Here is a 20,488-nt window from a genome sequence, read left to right as displayed (position 1 = left end):
TGAATAGTTTAATCATTGGATATAAAATGAAGAAATTAATATTTTTGTATTTAGCATGATTATTATAGCGAGTTAATAATTATGAAGCTAAATAACATCCACAAACTATGAATATTGATGTTCATACATACATATGTATGTGTGCATTCATATCGCTACATAACGCTAAACAAAGTAAACACAAGCTTTGTAGACATGTTGAGGGTGATATTATATGTTTAACAAGCATTACAAACAACAATGTTGTCCAACTTTTAATACATTTGTTGATGAGCTAGCTTTTGTTGCCAAACATCTTTATCCCGCAACAAAACGTTGAATAAACATTGCGCTCAATAATGTTGCACAACATTTTACATTTTTGCTAATGTGGTGGAAACATCACGCCTTCAGCTTTTTGCTAGCAGTTGTTTTCTAAAATCACAAGAGTATTGAGTAAACAATGCGCTCAACAATGTTGTCCTTTATCTGAGTTGTTGGTAAGAAATCAGGCCTTTTGACTTTTGTATTGCCAAGTATTTTATGCCATCACTAACCACCATCAACATTGACGCTGGTATCAATGATGATGATGTTTTTGGTTCCCCCCCCCTGGTATTTGTTGTATGCGTTGAGGTAGTAGTTGTTGTTATTGGTGGTGGTGTTTTTCATTGACACTCTGAACAATCTGCGAAACAATTTTTGTAGTCAGTTGATTGCCAACATTCTTCTTGTGTGCTTGTATCTCTTCGAAAAAAAAGAACCACACACGGAAAAGCGGTCGGAACAAAAGCTTCGTGGCACTATAAATTTATGAGAATTATAAAAATAAATAAAGAAAAGTATTTAACAATAACAAAAAAAAAAGCTACAGAGCACTCGAACAGTGTCGAGTCATTTAAGTGACGCGCGTTTTTCGTTTTTGACATTACACACTAAAGTTTATAAAATATGACAGACACGGCGGTACAGGCAAAAGTGTGTTCAACCTGAAATAATTTCGAATGTGATGTGTAGTCTGGCAGTCAGTCAGTTGGTGTATATTTATTTATCGATAATATATTGACATCTGCTCTTAACGGTAAAATGAATAAATGAACGTCTGTTTTTTACACTTCTGAAGCGATAACAAGACGCTTCAGCAAATAATTACAAATTTTATTATTTTTATATTATTTTTATGATTATTGGATTGAATTGCCGCGTGTTTGTGTTTATTGATATTTTGAAATATATGTGTAAATGAAAGAAACATCTAAAATGTTTGGAAATGATTTAAATAAAATTAAACTAAGAGAATATTAAAAAAAAATATAAAGAAAATTTAAAATAATTGATAGTACAACAACAATCATTCAATATTGAGTTAATGGAAACAAATAAATAAATAAATGTTGTTTATTTTAAACAAAGTTAATTCAAAGAGATTTTCAATCTTAAAATATGTTCATTTCAATGGAAAATTGTTTATATGTTTTGTTGATATGTATGTAATTATAAATAAATGAATGAAAATGTGTTTATATGAGTGTACGATTAAAATCTATTACTTTTCTTTTTTTCTATAAACAATACACAAAAATCATTACTTTGATTTCCGTTTCCGTTTAATTGAAAGTAAAAAAATTCCATAAATCAATTACTTATCGTGATGAAAAGCAAAATATGGTTAAATATTATATAAATGTATAACAAAAAAGTTCATATTTTATATAAAAAAATATAAAAATATAAACATACTTATTATAAGTATATAAAATATTAAAACAAAAATCAATGTGTGTGTTTATAAAATATAAAAAAGAAAACATACCTATTCATACATACATACATATGTATGTATTTGTGTACATATTTATATTTTATATAAGTGTTCATTAGTGTAGATTTATGAAAAGGCGAAAAAATCAAGTAGAAACAGAAAGAAATGAAATAAAAACAAGATAAAGCAATAATAATAAAAATCTTTTTTAAAAAATATTTTTAAAATATTAAAAAATAAAACCAAAATACTGAAATTCATCAGCAGCAGCAAAAACAACAAGAATGAAATGCTCGTGCTATTTTTAAATAAATACAAAATTTCATTTTTAATTTTTTTTATTCGCTTTATATACACAATATATAAACTTATATATAAATACTTAAATACATACAGTATACATTATAATTTATGAATGTGAATTTCGATGGCACTTTTCGTTTGTTTTGTTTTTGTCATCTGTTTTAATTATAAGAAGATTTTCAATTTTTTTTTAATTTTTAAAAACAAAAACCAAAAATGAGAAATATTCAAAAATTTTTTGCAAAGAAATACTGTTTATGATTACAGTGACGTCGCACAGTGGTATAGGAAAAAAAAAAGAGGGAAATAATTCGGTAACTTCTAAACGGTTAATCCGATTTTAATGAAATTTGGTATGCACAAAGAGGAGGTGTTGTCGAGTTTAGGTTTTGAATTTGGACCTTATAGGCCAACCAGGGGCCCGGCGGGGGGTCCTCAAATTAGGACACCTCGGCTATGTTAAATTTTTAAAACGATCCTATTTCTTCATTTGAGTTCCGATTTAAAAAAAATTTCGTATATAGAATCTCCTCATCGAGCACTATAAAAAATGTCGTCGTAGCAGTAAATTATCTCTTATAGTTTAGGAGATATTCGCATTTGAAAATTAAAATTTTAAAATTTTTACCGTCCTTACTTTAGTTTTTTGATAATAGCGGGTCCAAATATTCCCGATTTTCGCCATTTTTTTTTTATTCGCTTAACAACAAGTCTATATATCAAGCAGTGAAAGAATTATGTAAAAATCATGACTGAGTCCAAAGTTATAGGCATTTTAATTTAAAAAATTAAAAAAAGGCGATTTTTTGCCATTTTTTGGGGAAAAAAGTATCTTTTTCTTTTTAAGTTATCTAAAAAGTTTCTAAGAAGATGTATATAGAATTTATACTTTTTGAAAAGCTGACTTTACATAAAATACGATAAATGAAACAAAACCTAAAAATTTTTGATACCGAGGGGACCAGATCCATCCAAAAAAACCCTTTTTTTTATGGAAAATTCAATTTTGAGCAAAAATTCTCAAATCGCATAGTCGATATCAAATTATAGTGACCTGTTTTATATGACCCAATATGTTCTTAATCATTTTGTAACGGGTTTCGATAACCCCGCCCCTGGTATGGATATAATAGGCAAAAAACCAAAAAATTCCATTTTTGGGATTTTTTAAAACTTTTTTGGGAATTCCGGGATTTCTAATAAGAAAATTCGAAATTTTTTTTAATTTTGGATTTTGAGTAAAAAAATCTACCTAACTGTAAAATTTCATCAAAAAATATTCATAAATAAAGTTTTTATTGCAATTTGAAAAAATTGTATCTTCGCAAAAACTGAATAAAAAACATTTTTTAATTTTTTTTAAAAAAAGTATTCCGCGAATAATTAGGGAAAACTCAACATCTTTTAGAAAATTTAAATAGCACTATTATTTTCATCCATAAGGTTAACTCTTAAATTTGTTACATATATGGATGAAAATAATAGTGCTAGGTAAATTTTCTAAAAGATGTTGAGTTTTCCCTAATTAATTTGTCACTTAAAAAACATTAGGTAGGCATGTTATATATCAATGGAAAGGTAATTTTGTCTATTTTTCAAAACTGTATATCATTTTTGAAAATTAAAAAATTCGCGGAATACTTTTTTTAAAAAAAATTAAAAAAATGTTTTTTTTTTCAGTTTTTGCGAAGATACAATTTTTTCAAATTGCAATAAAAACTTTATTTATGAATATTTTTTGATGAAATTTTAGAGTTAGGTAGATTTTTTTACTTAAAATCCAAAATTAAATAAAAATTTCGAATTTTCTTATTAGAAATCCCGGAATTCCCAAAAAAGTTTTAAAAAATCCCAAAAATGGGATTTTTTGCTTTTTTGCCTATTATATCCATACCAGGGGCGGGGTTATCGAAACCCGTTACAAAATGATTAAGAACATATTGGGTCATATAAAACAGGTCACTATAATTTGATATCGACTATGCGATTTGAGAATTTCTGCTCAAAATTGAATTTTCCATAAAAAATAGGGTTTTTTTGGATGGACCTGGTCCCCTCGGTATCAAAAATTTTTAGGTTTTGTTTCATTTATCGTACTTTATGTAAAGTCAGCTTTCCAAAAAGTATAAATTCTATATACATCTTCTTAGAAACTTTTTAGATAACTTAAAAAGAAAAAGATACTTTTTTCCCAAAAAAATGACAAAAAATCGCCTTTTTTTAATTTTTTAAATTAAAATGCCTATAACTTTGGACTCAGTTATGATTTTTACATAATTCTTTCACTGCTTGATATATAAACTTGTTGTTAAGCGAATAATAAAAAATGGCGAAAATCGGGAATATTTGGACCCGCTATTATCAAAAAAACTAAAGTAAGGACGGTAAAAATTTTAAAATTTAAATTTTCAAATGCGAATATCTCCTAAACTATAAGAGATAATTTACTGCTACATTTTTTAACATTTTTTATAGTGCTCGATGAGGAGATTCTATATACGAAATTTTTTTTAAATCGGAACTCAAATGAAGAAATAGGATCGTTTTAAAAATTTAACATAGCCGAGGTGTCCTAATTTGAGGACCCCCCGCCGGGCCCCTGGTTGGCCTATAAGGTCAAAATTCAAAACCTAAACTCGACAACACCTCCTCTTTGTGCATACCAAATTTCATTAAAATCGGATTAACCGTTTAGAAGTTACCGAATTATTTCCCTCTTTTTTTTTCCTATACCACTGTGCGTCGTATGAAATAATTATCAAAGTTTTGTAATAGAATTCAATATTGTGTAATTATTTGATGATAAATAACTGAATTCTATAGCCCGTGTGCCGGCTAATGAGGATACTTTTGAAAATTATTATGTATAAAGATCTGACTTTAGTTAAACATATTTACAATATACGCAGGAAATATGTAGCAAATTAACAACTAATCAAAGAATTTCAAACAAATTAGGACATTTATACCTATAATCGATTTTTTAAAATAATTTCCAGTTTTATTTTTTTTACCGAACAAATTCGGTACACACATTCTTCATGTAAATATGGAATTCAAAGTTCCTCAAAATGTCTAAATTCGTTACGGTTCAGTTTTTATCAACAAGCATTAAATTTGACTCGTATATTTTCTAAACTATTTATCCGATTTTAATTGTTTTAGTCTCCAATTAAAAAAGCATATGTCTTGTAGTCCGACAATATTTTATTTAAAATGTTGTCGGACACTGTAAGCAATCTTTTGTGAAGAAATAAAGAAAATGGAAGGTACCTTTTTTTGATATATCCTTGACTAAAGGACGTTTTTTGACGTCATCATCCTTACGTTAAAACTGTAACATTTTAAATAAAATATCGTCGAACTACAAGACATAGGCTTTAATTGGAGACTAAAACGATTAAAATCGAATAAATAGTTTAGAAAATATACGATGTCAAACATAATGTTGAAAAAAAATCTGAAAAAATATCAACTTTGAACCTTGATAAAATCTAAACCGCAATGAATTTGAAAATTTTGGAGAACTTTAAACTTCGTATTTATACAAAAAATATGTGTACCAAGTATCATCAAAATCTGAAAGGGTAAGGTACAAAACCTGTTCGAAAATTTTTGAAATGCCCTTATGAGTTATCGGAATTGGATGATTTCTTACAAAGTTTTTTAAGAAATGTTCAAATACGTTGGAAATATGGAGTTTTTGAAATGGTTTTGATTGAACACAAACCAAAATAGTATTTTTTGTAAAACTGAAAGCAACACAAACGAAAGATTCATGAATACACGAATTTTTGGAAACTATGCAGTTCCGGGTTCTTTTCAGTTTCGATAAAGCTGATGAATTTGCTGGAATCAGAAAACGTTAATACTTGAAAGTATGGAATCAGAATAAAACCTTTAGACAACCTTAGGAGGATGTTTACTACATCAAATCCGAAGAAATACACCTAGGCTACTCGGGCCTGTTGTGAGCTCCTTTTCATGGAAAATGTTTCTTAGTAAAAACAGAAACCTTATATAGTATCCACTAAATGTATTATTTTCTGATGTTTAGAAACTCAGTTTCCTAGAGGTAATTGCTAAGAATTTTCCAATCAGTGTTCGTGAGGGATGTTATATCCGGAATAATATCACTCCCAAGATATTTGGATCTAATTTCGGCGAAAGCCTGACAATGGCAAAAAAGTGCTCTAGAGTTTCTCTGTCCTGTCTACATGTATCCGCACGTCCAATTTAGTATAGGTGTGCCCGTAATACTGTAATCCACTCAGAATACGTACTATGATGGTACCATCATACTAACATTTTACTTGCGCTCTCTCGTTAGGGTCATCCCATAGGATCTTTGTGGTTCTAGACGTTTCATTTCCAAGAGGTCTTATGGGTTAAATTCTGTCCACGTTGTGTCAAATGGTTTTGGGTTCGCCAGGTTAACTACCTCGAGCTCCCTTGCAATTAAAGCTATTATGATGTAAACCTAACCTCTGCACAGTGGGAGAAATGGTCAATCTGGTGGATCTTTATTTATATCTTTATAAATAGTGATCTGATCTATTAGAAATGTTCAGTGAAATTATAGCCAAGGACATGGTCTTTAAAAAAAAATTTTTTTTGGGACATGCCACTTTCGTACAGGGTGCGCCATAAAGTGTTGTATCGGTCACCCTCGGTTGTTCATATATTTAATAGTAGTAATATGTTTATAATTTTTGTATTTCATTCGATTTGAACACTTTTTGAAAACGATATCATGTTTTAGACATTTTAAGTTATATTTATTGATATTTGGACTTATACCCTACAGTCAGTATGCACCGAAACTATTACTATTTTTTATTTTATTTTTGTATTTTAATATTTAAAACGTGGTTTATTTTTTATTTTTAAAGCATTTACGTTAAATTCTACGTTAATTCCTAAATATTAAGGCAATTTAATGGTGTACAATTTATTTTTTGAAAAAGGCCATATATGGGGACTAGGGTCAAACATAGGCCAATCTTCATTAAATTTGGTGGGGGTATTTATGTTTATATTAAAGTTATTTTTGCTAAATATAATCGATACACTAGTATTTATATGGGAATTATGGCTATTTAAGTCATTTTATGAAGGGACTTTGTATGGGGGGTAGGGTCAAATGTGGTCCGATCATTATGGAAATGGACAATGTTATTTAGGCTTATATATAATTTATTTGTAACGACTTTTGTAGAGATACTAGCGTCTTTAAAAAAAGACGCTGTCCGTTTGTATGGGGGCTAGGTAAAATAATGGGCCGATTTGAACAATTCTCAATAGACTTCATCCTTCAGCAGAATAGTGTCATGTATGGCTGTTAAAAGTTTTTTTGTTGGTACTGGTTTACTGTACCAAATGAAAAAAGTGTGCGTTTTTTCATTTGGAACACTCATTAAAAAACGTGATAAGTCAAAAAGTTGCAGCTAATTTTCTTACTTGACATAGAAAACAGACCAAAAAAACTAATAAACTAAACGATAGAGCGAATCTTGTCGAATCCACCCAACTTTTATTCAACAGAAGATTATGTTACACATAATAAAACACTCTCCTACAAAGGTCATTTTGTGTACCACAATTCAGAACTAACCCGTACAAGCAGAGGCCACAAACCAATTTTTCCCTTAATAGATTCCCAATAATTTCAATTAAACCACTAATCCAAATAAAAAAATCTAAACTTAAGATTTTATGTGTAATCAAACTTAAACTGTAAAAAAGTGAAAAAATAATGAATTCAATTGCTAAAAAATATGCAAAGTTTGAAAGCTCACTAATGTGTGAATATTGCGAGTAAAATGAAATAAAAAAAATAAAAAATCACTTGGTTTCTTAGTTACCAGAAAATTAAAAAAAAAATTCAGAATTCTCAAATTTAAAATTTCCTTAAAGCGACACCAGATTGGCCATTTCTCCCACTGTGCTCTGGTAGATAATTCTGTTAGTGTTTTCCTACAATCCGATCTTACATTTAACTTTATCATCTGATATCGCCCTAATATACTTCTGGCTGCTATTTCTCGGACTTCTGCCTGGAAGCAACTGTTGTGATTAGGTAAACGTTGGTATATTTCTGTTTCTGGGTCTTAAATATAGAATCCTAGGCCCACTTTGTCCCCCATTTTATGGCCATCCGTGTAGCAATGGAATGAATCCTTATAAGTAATGCAGATGGTATGTAGTTGCCATTGAAAAGTAAGTTGTTGAGTAAGTACAAATCATTACCACGTTATTGCTTGGTAATGAGTTAAAAATATATAAAAACTTCTTTTCATAACTTTCTCGTTGGCACGGTGAGACAAGTATTTAGCACGCTCGCTTACAAATAAGTACTTAAATGAGTCATTACAAAAATAGGTTCATTTTGTGTGTGTAAAAAACAGTTGCATAAAGATGTAAAATCAAATTTAATTTAAAATAAAAATGTTTATAAATTTTTATATGTATGTGACTATTTAATAAAAAGTATTTTACTGTATGTGTGATCCCACAATATAAGTGAAATTTTTGTTCCCCTGAAAATTGTTATCGTGAACTTGCCGTGAATATTTCATTCACGATATTAAGTTGATTTTATACTTAACATCTGTTTATTGTTTTCAAAATTCCATCAAAAAATTTCACAACAGGAGAAATTATTTCATGAATGTAAAAAGTAAATAAAAAATTTCCGGAACTAAATCTTTGGGAATAGGAGTCATTGAGTAATGATTTGAAAATTATTACATTTTAGAAAAATTATTATACAAATTCAGACAAATTACAGATATTGATTGCCTTACATATTGATTGCCTTATCTAAATGGTGGAAATAAACCATCATAAACATTATTATTAAACTCAATAATTGTCAGTTGCGACAATGTGTTGTTGTGACGGCTAATGTGGCAACAACCTTAAATAAATTTTTGTTTTGCAAAGGTAAAAATGTTGATAAGTTTCGTTATAAAATGTTATCACAATTAAAATATGTTTATCATAAAATTGAATTGATGTGTTTGTCTTATTTTGAGGATTATTTTATATTTAAATGATTTATGTTTATAATTAATGTGTATGAACAATACTTATTTACATCTGCTAATGATAAATATATTTATAACACATATAACAAGTATTCATTCAGGTTTTTAAAATATATTAGACATTTACGTGGAATTGAATACAATTAGTTAGTATTGATTTAATATTTGTTTATTAAGCAGAGAAATTCTGAAATCCAAATTAACATTTTTATTTAATTTTTAAAAGTTCTATTAAAAATTTATAAATCTAATAAAATTCCTATTGTATTAATGAAATTCGCACACATAATTTCTCAAATATTATTTTTATTTAGCTGCAACCTTATATTTCTTGAAACGATGTTATTATGAAACCTTTAATTTATATCTGTTTCCAATGAAATGGAAATATTTAAATTTCTATAATTGTTTAATACCTAAACTCATGTTGCATCAATTTATTAAGTTTTCATTGCATGATTTCACAACCAAAATTTTTTTATATTCATTCAACCATATGTGTTCCTAAATACGGTATATGTGTTCCTAAATACGGTATGGACAACCACTCCTCGAAATATGACTGCACTCGTATAATAACCCCGACTCTCTGAATTTTTTTTTACAAATTTAATGCAGAGTTGGAAATTGAAATTAAAACTTTATACCAACATCCATGAAACATTTGACGTTTTTCATATTGTAAAAAAAATATTTTCTTTAAGACAAATTTGTATGTTGGTTATGTTAATGCTAAAATCAAAGAATTATTTTTTTCATTGCTGGGAAATTATAGAAATTTTTTCTCATTCCCTGGAATACGTGTGAAATTGATAAAATAACACTATGCAACACTATTTTTGGAAGGTGAAAAACTCCTTCGCAAATTGAAAGTATGCAATTAGTGTATTGAAACCCCCGCAACATTTTTCTGTTTACTGCGTATAAGTAAGTTAAATGCGGAGAGTTTGAATATATAAATACTAAAAACTTGGTTTAGTTGAAAAATTTTACTTGGTGTTAAAAAGCGCATCATTCAGTGTCCGATTACACCGTTCATCAATAATTTTCACACATAAGAAATCTACATGTACAACAAACTGTGGACCATTTGTATTAACTTTGTGTACCCAATTTTTTATAATCAATTCTTAAGGACCTTAAAGTTTAAAGGACGTATGATTTCAAAAGAAGAAAACTAAAAATTTTTCACAAAAAATTAGTTAAACTTTTTTTTTGGAAAATGAGACCTTTTTTATACCCACCATCAAAAAAGATGGTGGGTATATTGATTTTGTCATTCCGTTTGTAACACATCGAAATATTGATCATAGACTCACAAAAGTATATATATTCTGGGTCCTTGTTAAATTCTAAGACGATCTAGCCATGTCTGTCCGTCCGTCTGTATGTCTGTTGAAAGCACGATAGAGTCCGAACGGAACGATAAATTTTCCACAAATATTCTCTATGGGTAAGGTTTGTTTGGTATTGAAAATGGGCAATATCGGTCCACGTTTTCTAATAGCCCCCATACAGGTAGACCCCCGAAAAACAGCTTTAACGGGCATATCTGTTTTAAAAGTTTATAGCGATGAAATTCGACATAAACAAGTTTCATATGATCCAAAATCTTCCTACCAAATTTTATGAGGATCGGTCGATAATTGACCCTACCCCCCATATAAGGTCCCCTTCAGAAAATGACTTTAACTCTCATTACTGGCTTAGAAATACGAGTATAGTGATGAAATTCGACACACAAACGTTTCAATGAATCAAAAATCTCTCTATCAAACTTTAAGTGGATCGGTCCATAATTGACCCTACTCCCCATATAAGACCCCTTCAACAAAATACTTAAATGATCATTACTGGCTTAAAAATGCGAGTAAAACGATGAAATTCGACCCAAGTAAGTTCCTTGCGAACCAAAATCTCTTAACAAATTATATGTGGATCGGTCCAAAATTGACCTTACCCCCTGTAAGATCCCCTTCAGATAATTAATTTAATGCTTATTACTGCCTTAAAAGTACGAATATAGAGATAAAATTCGACATAAGCTTCTTACGAGCCAGAACCTCTCTACTGAATCTACATATGATTGACCACCATATAACCTCCCCTTCAGAAAATGTCTTTAAAGCTCATTACTGGCTTAAAAATACTAGAAAAGCGATGAAGTTTGACACACATATGTTTTATACGAGTTAAAATCTCTCTGCCAAATGTATTGAGGATCGGTCCATAAGAAAATTACTTTAACGATCTTTGCTGACTTAAAAATACGTGAACAGTTATGAAATTTTATATAAGAAACATTTATAGCAATGTAAATTTTCCTACATAATTTTATGCAGAAAGTGTCGGGAAGTGATATTCGATGTAAAGATGTTTTGTATGAACCAAAATTGGTCTAAAAAAATTTTATGAAAAACGGTAAATTATTAACCCTATCTCTCATATAAGGTCCTCTTCAGCTAATTTGATGAGTAATATCACCTTTTAAGACATACGGTTTGATGGTGGGTATATGAGATTCGGTACAGCCGAATATAACACTCTCACTTGTTAAAAATTAATTCAGATTCGCATGCATAAACAAAATCAAATTTTTCCCGTTTTTATTTTCCATCAATTCAGACACTCTACCAAACAAATACAATTTTATCTCTGATTTGATTAAAGCTTGTATAAAAATGTGAAAAAATGTTAAATATTTAAATTCATTGTTTGCAAAATTAAACGGTTTTTATTGCACTAGCTTGCGTTGCAAGATGGTCATTGTTTCACTGGGTTTTGTTGCAGTGCCCTTTTCCGTTTTTATTTTATTTTGCTCATTTTTTGTGCCATACATTGTATAGTAGTACTAGCTGTATTCATACATTAAATAATTATACAATTTATTATTTTGTGTATTTTATTTACTTTTCTCATTTTTGGTTTTTGTTTTGAATATAACAAATGCAATTAAATGTCAACAGAGAATTGCAAGAAATTTACAAACAATTTAATATTTGTGGTTAGAAAATTAAATACATTTTTGTTTTTTTTTAATTTCAAACTTAATGACGACTACAACTATTAACAACAATTACAGAGAACTAACAGAGAAATAACAAAAATAATTAAAAACAAAACAATTATTAGAGAAGAAAAGAATACGAGAGAATTGATAAATAAATAAATAAAATTAAATGAAATGAGCAAAACATTTAACGAATATTTATTGTGTGTGGATTTGAGAAAATTAAAAAAATAATAATAAAAATAAATTCAAAGAATTTTTTTGAAAAATCACAACAGCAAAAATAACAACAAATTAAGCAGAAATTACCTGTATCATCAATACTTTAAGGTTTGTATAGTAATTTTTTAAATTAAGCAAATTTTTAAGCAGAAATTCCAATTTACACAGATTTTAAAGACAACATATTTACTCATATACATATAGTACATACATACAAAAATATACATATATTTTAATATTAACATATGTATATACATAATATATATTTTTGTATGTTTAGTTATTGTGACGACATATTTACTCATGCATGACATTGACACTGTATGTGTCTGTTTCCGTTCTATTTTTAACAAAAAGTTCATTTAAACTTTGAAGGATTTTCATTGTGTTTGCTTTATTTTCATGTATTTTTTTTAATAAATGATTTCTGGCCCTTCTTTCGGTATCAATGAAAACTTTTTCATGTCATAATTAAATGGAAATTTGTTCCTTGATGAGCTATAATTATTTGAAATAATAACTTTTTCTTATAATTTACTGCAGTAAATTAAATTATATACTTCAGTAAACCTTAAATAAGAACACAAATACTACCCAGCGAAAAGATTTTCGTTTGCAATTATTAATGCTGAAAATGTGGGTAGTCTTTCAAGTGGGTTAGCTACGTTAATTAAAACAAGTTAGAGTGCTATATTACTATACATATTATATAAATACCCTCCAACTGTAAGCAACTTTTTATCAAAATAAATGGAGAAAGTTAAAATTTTACTTCCGTGATGAGGGTGTTATAATTTAGTAATTGCTTTATACATCTATGAAGCAAATTTTGATTAAGTCCATAACTAGTTTATTGACCTTTTATGGAGATATGACCAATTATTAACCAATCCGAACAAAATTTCGCAAAATGATTTATAGATACACCAAACACATTATATCGGATTTTATTAAGGACGTCACTGTCAACTGAAGTCAACTGATCTTTTTTCAAAATGATTTGTATATACACAAATTTTTATACTTATGCTGTATTTTATTCAAATATCTTTATTTTGAAAGTTGATCTTATCAGATATCACCAATTATGGACCGATCCGAAAAAAATTTTAGAATTATATATATGTATTAAAATATCTTTATTTCTTAATTAGTAATATACATTTGAGTTATTTTCGGAAGTGGACCTTATATCAGAGCTGTGATCAATTATTATGGAAAGATCCAGAAAAAATTTCGCAGGGTAATTTGTATGTACTTTAAACACATTCATGACGAATCTTAGACCGATGTCTTCATTCAGTAATGAAATATGTTCCTTTACGTAGTTATCGGAAATGGGCTTTATATGGGAGCTATGTCCAATTATGGACCCATCCGAAAATATTCTGTAGAGTGATAAATGTGTACATAAAACACATTTATGTCGAATATTTTTCCAATATCTTTATTTCTTAATTAATTATGTGCATTTAAGTGATATTTGGAGGTGGTTCGTATTTGGGAGCTATGACCAATTATCATATCTACATATCTTGGTGTATTCAGTTTCGTATGTTTGGATGGCTGTTGGTTTCATTGCGTTGTGTATTTTGTTTTTGTTTTTTGTGTATTTCGTTTCGTATGTTTGGATGTCTTTTTGTTTTTTGTGTGTTTATTTCGTTTAGCGTTGTTGTTGTTCATTATGTTTTGCTATTGTTATAATAGTCGGGAAAATGAAATAAATTAAAATTTTACAAAATAGATTTTTTTTAAATACACTATGGTGAAGGGTATATAAGATTCGGCACAGCCAAATATAGCACTCTTACTTGTTCATAATAAAGCATTTATCTTGAATATTACCTTGATTCCGATTTATTTAAGCAATTTATAGACGAAAAACTTATTTTCTAAAAGAGGCTTTATATGGGGGATAGGAGCAAATGAGTACCGATCCCGATAAAATGGGCTGCATAGATTTGTATTTATATAATATTTGTCTGTGCTAAATTTAACAGTGTTAATAAATAAATTGCGGATATTCAATTCACTTTCTGAAGGGGGCTTTGTATGGGGGCTAGGGTCAAATGAAGTCCGATCATTTCGAAATTCGGCAAGGTTTTGTATAAATCATCGAGATACATTTATATTAAACATTATTATGAGCTTAAAGGCCCTTTTTGGGGGGTTCAGTTGTATAGGGGCTAGGTAAAATAATGGACCGATTTTAACCATTTTCAATAGGCTTCGTCCTAGGGTCAAAACGAGTATAAACGAGTATTCCAAATTTCATCAAATTATCTTGAAAATTGCGACCTGTACTTTGATAACAACGTTTACATGGACGGTCGGACATCGTTAAATCGACTCAGAAAGTGAAAATTAAATTAAAATTTTTTTTTGGAAACATTAAAGAAATAGCTATCTGAACTCCTTTGGACAATTTTTGCTAGGATCAATAGGTGAAAAGCTACATTCATCATACAACCCTGTATGATCAAAATGTCCAATTCTGGACCGATAGCGCTGAAAATCTGTGTCTGGCCTACTACTTATCCAATAGCTTAACTAACCTTGGTGCAAATTTCATCAAAATCGGAAGACATCGATTTTTAAAGTTGGATCACTTGACAAGAAATGACCCATGTATGTGCAGCTTTTCTCCATTTCAGGAATTTTGAAATTTATGTGAATTTTTTATTAACAGTTCATAATTTTATTGTACAATAGATCTACTCTATATAATGGTCAAGTAGATATGTTTTTAAAGATACCAATACGGCAATCGTATAGCAAGAATCACTAGCAGATCTCGATCCTATTTGCTTCATGGGAAGTACAGTTTTAATGATACCAATACAGCAATCGTATAGCAAGAATCACTGTCAGATCTCGATCCTATTTTGGGAAGCACTTTTTTGATGAAGAAAAGTTAGTAAATTCATGATTTGTTACAAACCAAAAAACAATGTTGGGGGAAAAAATTTATAAATTTAATTTAGTTTGCTCTCTAATGTGCTATATAGCATATTTATGCATAATTTTTGCATATAAATAGAAATCTCTCATTAATAATGTGTGTTGTACATGGTAAAATGGTTTCTATAATTAGAACATACAAAAGATACTTCCACTGAATAGATAACACTAATTGACTTTTTGTTTACCTTTCAATCATCTACTAGGAAACATTTCAAACACAAATTTCAATTTTTCGGTTAAAGAACTGATTTTATGCTAACTAAACAATATTACTAATAACAAAGTCCAATTCGGACAATTACGAATATAAAGAAATACATACATTTACACAAATCTTTATGAAAGGTTATTTGGGGAAAAATATCACATTTTTTCAATATGGCGATTTTTTGGTGTTTTTAGTGTTAGACATCGGGTCAAAAAAGATGGCGGGTGTATTGATTTTGTCATTCCGTTTGTAACACATCGAAATATTGAAAGCATATACATTCTGGGTCCATGTCTGCCTGTCCGTCCGTCTGTCTGTCTGTCTGTCTGTCTGTCTGTCTGTAGAAAGCACGATAGAGTCCGAACGAAAAGAGCTAGATAGTTGAAATTTGTGATATTTCTTATAGATAAGGTTTGTTTGTTATTGAAAATGGGCAATATCGGTCCACGTTTTTACATAGCCCCCCGGAAAATTGCTTTAACTGTGTTAAAATGCGAGTATACCGATGAAATTCTACCAAATTTAATGAGGATCGCTTCATAAATGACCCTACCCCTCATATGGTCCCCTCCCAAAAATGATTGTAACGCACATTACTGGTTTAAATATACGAATCTAGCGCTGAAATTCGATATAGCTAAGTAACTTCTAAGTAACTTCTCACTATCACAAATCTATCTACCGAATTTTATGAGAATTGGTCCATAATTTACCCAACCCCCAATATAAGGTCCCCTTCAAAAAATTACTTTAACGCTCATTACTACCTTAATAATAAGACTATAGCGATGAAATTCGACATAAGCAGGTTTCTTTTGAGTTAAAATCTCTCTAACAAATTTTATGAGGATTGGTTTACATGGGACTCTACTCCCCATATAAGGCCATCCTCAGAAAATTACTATAACGCTCACTACTGCCTTAAAAATACGAGTATAGCGCTGAAATTAGACATAAGTAAGTTTCTTATGATCATAACTCTCTCTACTGAAATTTATGAGAATCGGTCCATAAATGACCCTACCCTCCATATAAGCCCCCTTCAGAAAATGACTTTAAGTTTCGTACAAACCAAAATCTCTCTACCGAATTTTATAATTGACCCCGATTAACCGTCCATATATGTTTATGGTTTAAAAGTTGGACAAAAATATTTTGATTTTAAAAGTGAACATTTTGTTAATCCGAAAGGGATGTGTCCATAATTGACTTAAACTCTATTTCAAATATCAACCTAATGTTTATAGGTGAGCATTCCATTTATGGCATACGGTTTGATGGTGGATATATAAGATTCGGCATATTCGAATATAACAATCTTACTTGTTAATTTTGTTTCTAAAATTTTATTTTTTCAAATAAAACGTACAGTTCAAAATAACAAAAACATATGCAAAACTTTGTTGTTCTTTCTAGTCTAGTTCGTGCGTCTTCTAGTTATGTATAAGACATCAGTATTTCGAGATATCGAAAAAAATTTAAAAAGAAGTCAAAAAGTTCAAAAGGTTTAAAAATTCTATAAAAGTCGAAAAGTCGATTTTTCATAAATTGTAAAGAGTAATTCTGCATTTCTTATTAAAAATCATCAAAGTTCATGGCCAACAATACGAATTGGATTCAGCTAATTTAAAATAAGTTTAATATTATCTTCAAAGTGTTTTGAAAACTGTTGGTGTAGTTAATATTCTGTGATTTAAACCTAAATTAGCCTACATGGGAATACAAGATGCAATTCATATAGATTTATTTATGTATATCAGCTATGGGCACATTTTTAAATCCTTTTTGTATATACATACTTATACATATGTAGATGTAAGTGGAAACTCCTACACTATAAGCTACTTAGTGTGATTTATAATGATGTACTTTTATTATTCCTTTGTTACCTTTGTCCCAGTAAAGAAAACTAAGTCATTAGTTTTTATAAAAAAAGGCAATATTGGTTTATGGGTACCCATTACTGATTTATATAAATGTATGTACATATGCATGGAAATCTGGGACACAAGTCTCATATGTTACCACTAGTCATGAGAACAATAAACATTCTTGAAAGTGTGAGTTTATAAATATAAAGGTAAAGTTCACTTTATGGGACACTCATAAATTTTTAAGTATTCTTGTCAACGTTTACTGCACACAATAATAAGATGTTTGAAGACGACGACCTTCATAAATATTTCGTTTAAATAAATGTGTTTCTGTACATGTTGTGCATATATGTACATCACATGGATACAAATATATTAAGTTGGTACCATTTAATGAGTTTTGACATCATATCTGGGATGTTATTTTTGAAAAATTTATAAGACCGATCAAAATTTTTTAAAATATTTTCGATTGGATGCAGAAAATGATATTTAGTTAAGAACATCAAATACTATTTTCGCTTCATTTGTAAGGAGTTACCGAAATGTTTCATTTCTTTATGTCGATTTTAACTGTAGGCGTATAATCAATTTTTTATTACGTATACGCTGTGATGCTCACTCGTAAAATAATTTTATACGCGAAATTACCTCATGCACACATATACATACATAAGTAGTTACGCATGTATGCAAATAAAGACGGTATAATGTAAATAAAACGTTATTGAAATTTATGCTAGTTAATCACTTGTTAGTCACTTTTTTGTTTGTTTTCATGTTTATAAATTTGTGTACAGTAAGTACTAACATTAAATTATAAGATCCTTTTTAAGATATTTCAATATAGTGACAATTGAAGTGAAAAGGGTTTATTATAAATACGTAATAGAATTTTTTTATACATATACATATATTTACTTTTTACAAGCCCAATCGCGAAAAGTTATAGCGGTTTAAAGGAGAGCTTTCTGAAAAGGGGTTTAAGATAATTATTGATAACACTGCAAAGTTTTAATTAACTAAGTAGAAAGTTAAAAAAGAAATGAAGTATTTTAACTACCCTATTATTTAATTCTTTTTTTCTGGTTTTACAGACGGAACTAATTAAGTGCATTAATTTTCTTATAAAATTAATCAACATAAATCTATCAATATTCAAATTAATATTAAATGTACGTCAATTATATTCATATTAAAACAATTTTTATTATACAATAAAATATAATATACGTATGTATGGATGTATGTACATTGTATATACTTTTGCTAATGAGTGTTTTAAATAGTGTTTCTAGAAGTAAAGACATTATAGCATTTTTAGGATTGCTTATACCTATACTATACAGCAAAAACTTACATTGAAAAATAATTAGTTAAAACAAGTAAGAAATAAAATGTGATTTAGTTGTCATAATAAAACATTTAAGTGGAATTGTACCTTGCCTCAGATATACTTATGTCATTTATTATTGAATAAAATTATGTACATTTTAGTCATACATTTGAGCCCCTATTTTTTTTAATTGGACCAACACTCAGGGGATGACCCCTACTTATGCGAAGCATTGTGTTGGAACTAGGAAAATAGGTTGTGGGAAGGAGGATAGAGGGAGTAGTGTTTGTGGACATATGATTTAAATCCTCTTATATCGAAAGTGGCAGGGAAGTTTATTCCACATACGAATAGTGCGGCTGAATAATGAATTTTCCCTGTAGTGTGTTGTGCGGTCCACTGGCCAATCTACCACAAATGGGTGTGTTCTTGATGAAAGACGTGTGTTACGCAAGAATATACGGGTATCGAGAACAAGTTCCCTAATTTCAAAGGAACACATTCCATTATAGTATCGATAGAACAGTGAAATACACCCCACGTTGCGACGGTGCTCCAGTGAATCAATAGAGTTGGATACCCTACTGTCCTCTCCTGTTCGCGGTCGAGTAGCTCCAAAATAGACATCGAAGCTCCGGCCCATACATGAGAGTTGTATTCCATTTTCGGTTGGATCAGATGGCGTGAAGTATGTCTTACACCGTTTCAAAAAACCGAGACACTTGAATGCTTCTTTCGACACTTGAAAAATGTGTTTAGTCCAGCGGACATCGCACTGAATTTTCATACCCAGAACATCAAGAGTTTCTGATTCCTTAATATTTACACCACCCATATATATATAGATGGAACAACAATATCTGCCAAGCGTTTATGTGTTAAAAAACAACAATGAGTCTTGCGGGCGTTAAAATCGACTCTGTTAACACGATCACATTCAGAGATGTTTATCAAGTCGTGATTAAGCGATTCATTCATATTGCGCCTCATTGCCCCAATATCTAGAGGGCTTGACCAATGATTGAATGAATAAGAATGGCAGATACTGCTGTCATCCGCAAAAGAGAATATAGAGTTGGAAGTTTGACATAGAAGGTCATTTATAAAGATAAGAAATAGGGTAGGGGAAAGAACGGAGCCTTGCGGTACCCCTGAATTAATCTTGAACTCGTTTGATGAGATCCCATCTATAACAACTCGTATAGTACGATCTCTGAGAAAGCTCGAAATAAATCGAGAGAAGTTATTACCGACACCAAATGCAATTAGTTTTGATACAAGTGCACCATGCCACACTATAACAAACGCCTTTGAAATATTTAGAGCCACCACTTTACTTTCGCCAAAATGGTGAATGCAATGACACCATTTCTCCGAAAGGAAGGCTAGTAAGCCCCTATTTGCATAGGAGCTAGGGACAAATGAGGCCCTATATTTATAAAATTCATGAGTGTCATCAAGGAAATACGAGTATATTAAACATAATTATGAACTTTAAAGCTTTAATCGGCGGATGTTAACCATTTTCAATAGGTTTCATTCTGTGTTTGATTACAAGGTTTACATGGATGGATGGTCAGACGGACGGACGGATAGGCGGACGGACGGACATAGCTAAGTCGACTTAGAAAATAATTGGTATACCTTAAGGTATAGGACCAATATTATTGTACATTACAAACATCAGCACAAGCCCAATATACCCTCCCCACTAAAGTGGTGTAGGGTATAAAAAGCGCATTTCACTATTTCTTCATTAGCATTTCAATTCATTATTTTAA

General features: G+C 29.8%; 1 protein-coding gene across 3 annotated transcripts in view; it reads left to right on the top strand.

The window, feature by feature from the left end:
- The first annotated feature begins 705 nt into the window (after positions 1-705).
- Positions 706-20,488, top strand: part of LOC119605225 (FMRFamide receptor) — a 62,985-nt gene continuing 43,202 nt past the window's right edge. For 2 of the 3 annotated variants that reach the window (XM_037958397.1, XM_037958237.1), the window contains exons 1-2: positions 706-1,060; positions 12,176-12,433. The gene's annotated coding sequence lies outside the window, so the exon portion shown is untranslated. The remainder of the gene's footprint in view (positions 1,061-12,175; positions 12,434-20,488) is intronic. The other variant, XM_037958324.1, reaches the window with a different exon arrangement.

The sequence above is a fragment of the Lucilia sericata genome, unplaced genomic scaffold (genome assembly GCF_015586225.1).
Source record: "Lucilia sericata isolate MDLA Ls3-8-SP2 unplaced genomic scaffold, ASM1558622v1 Contig000000F_arrow, whole genome shotgun sequence".
Taxonomy (NCBI): Eukaryota; Metazoa; Arthropoda; class Insecta; order Diptera; family Calliphoridae; genus Lucilia; species Lucilia sericata.
This window is presented reverse-complemented; position numbering and strand designations above follow the sequence as displayed.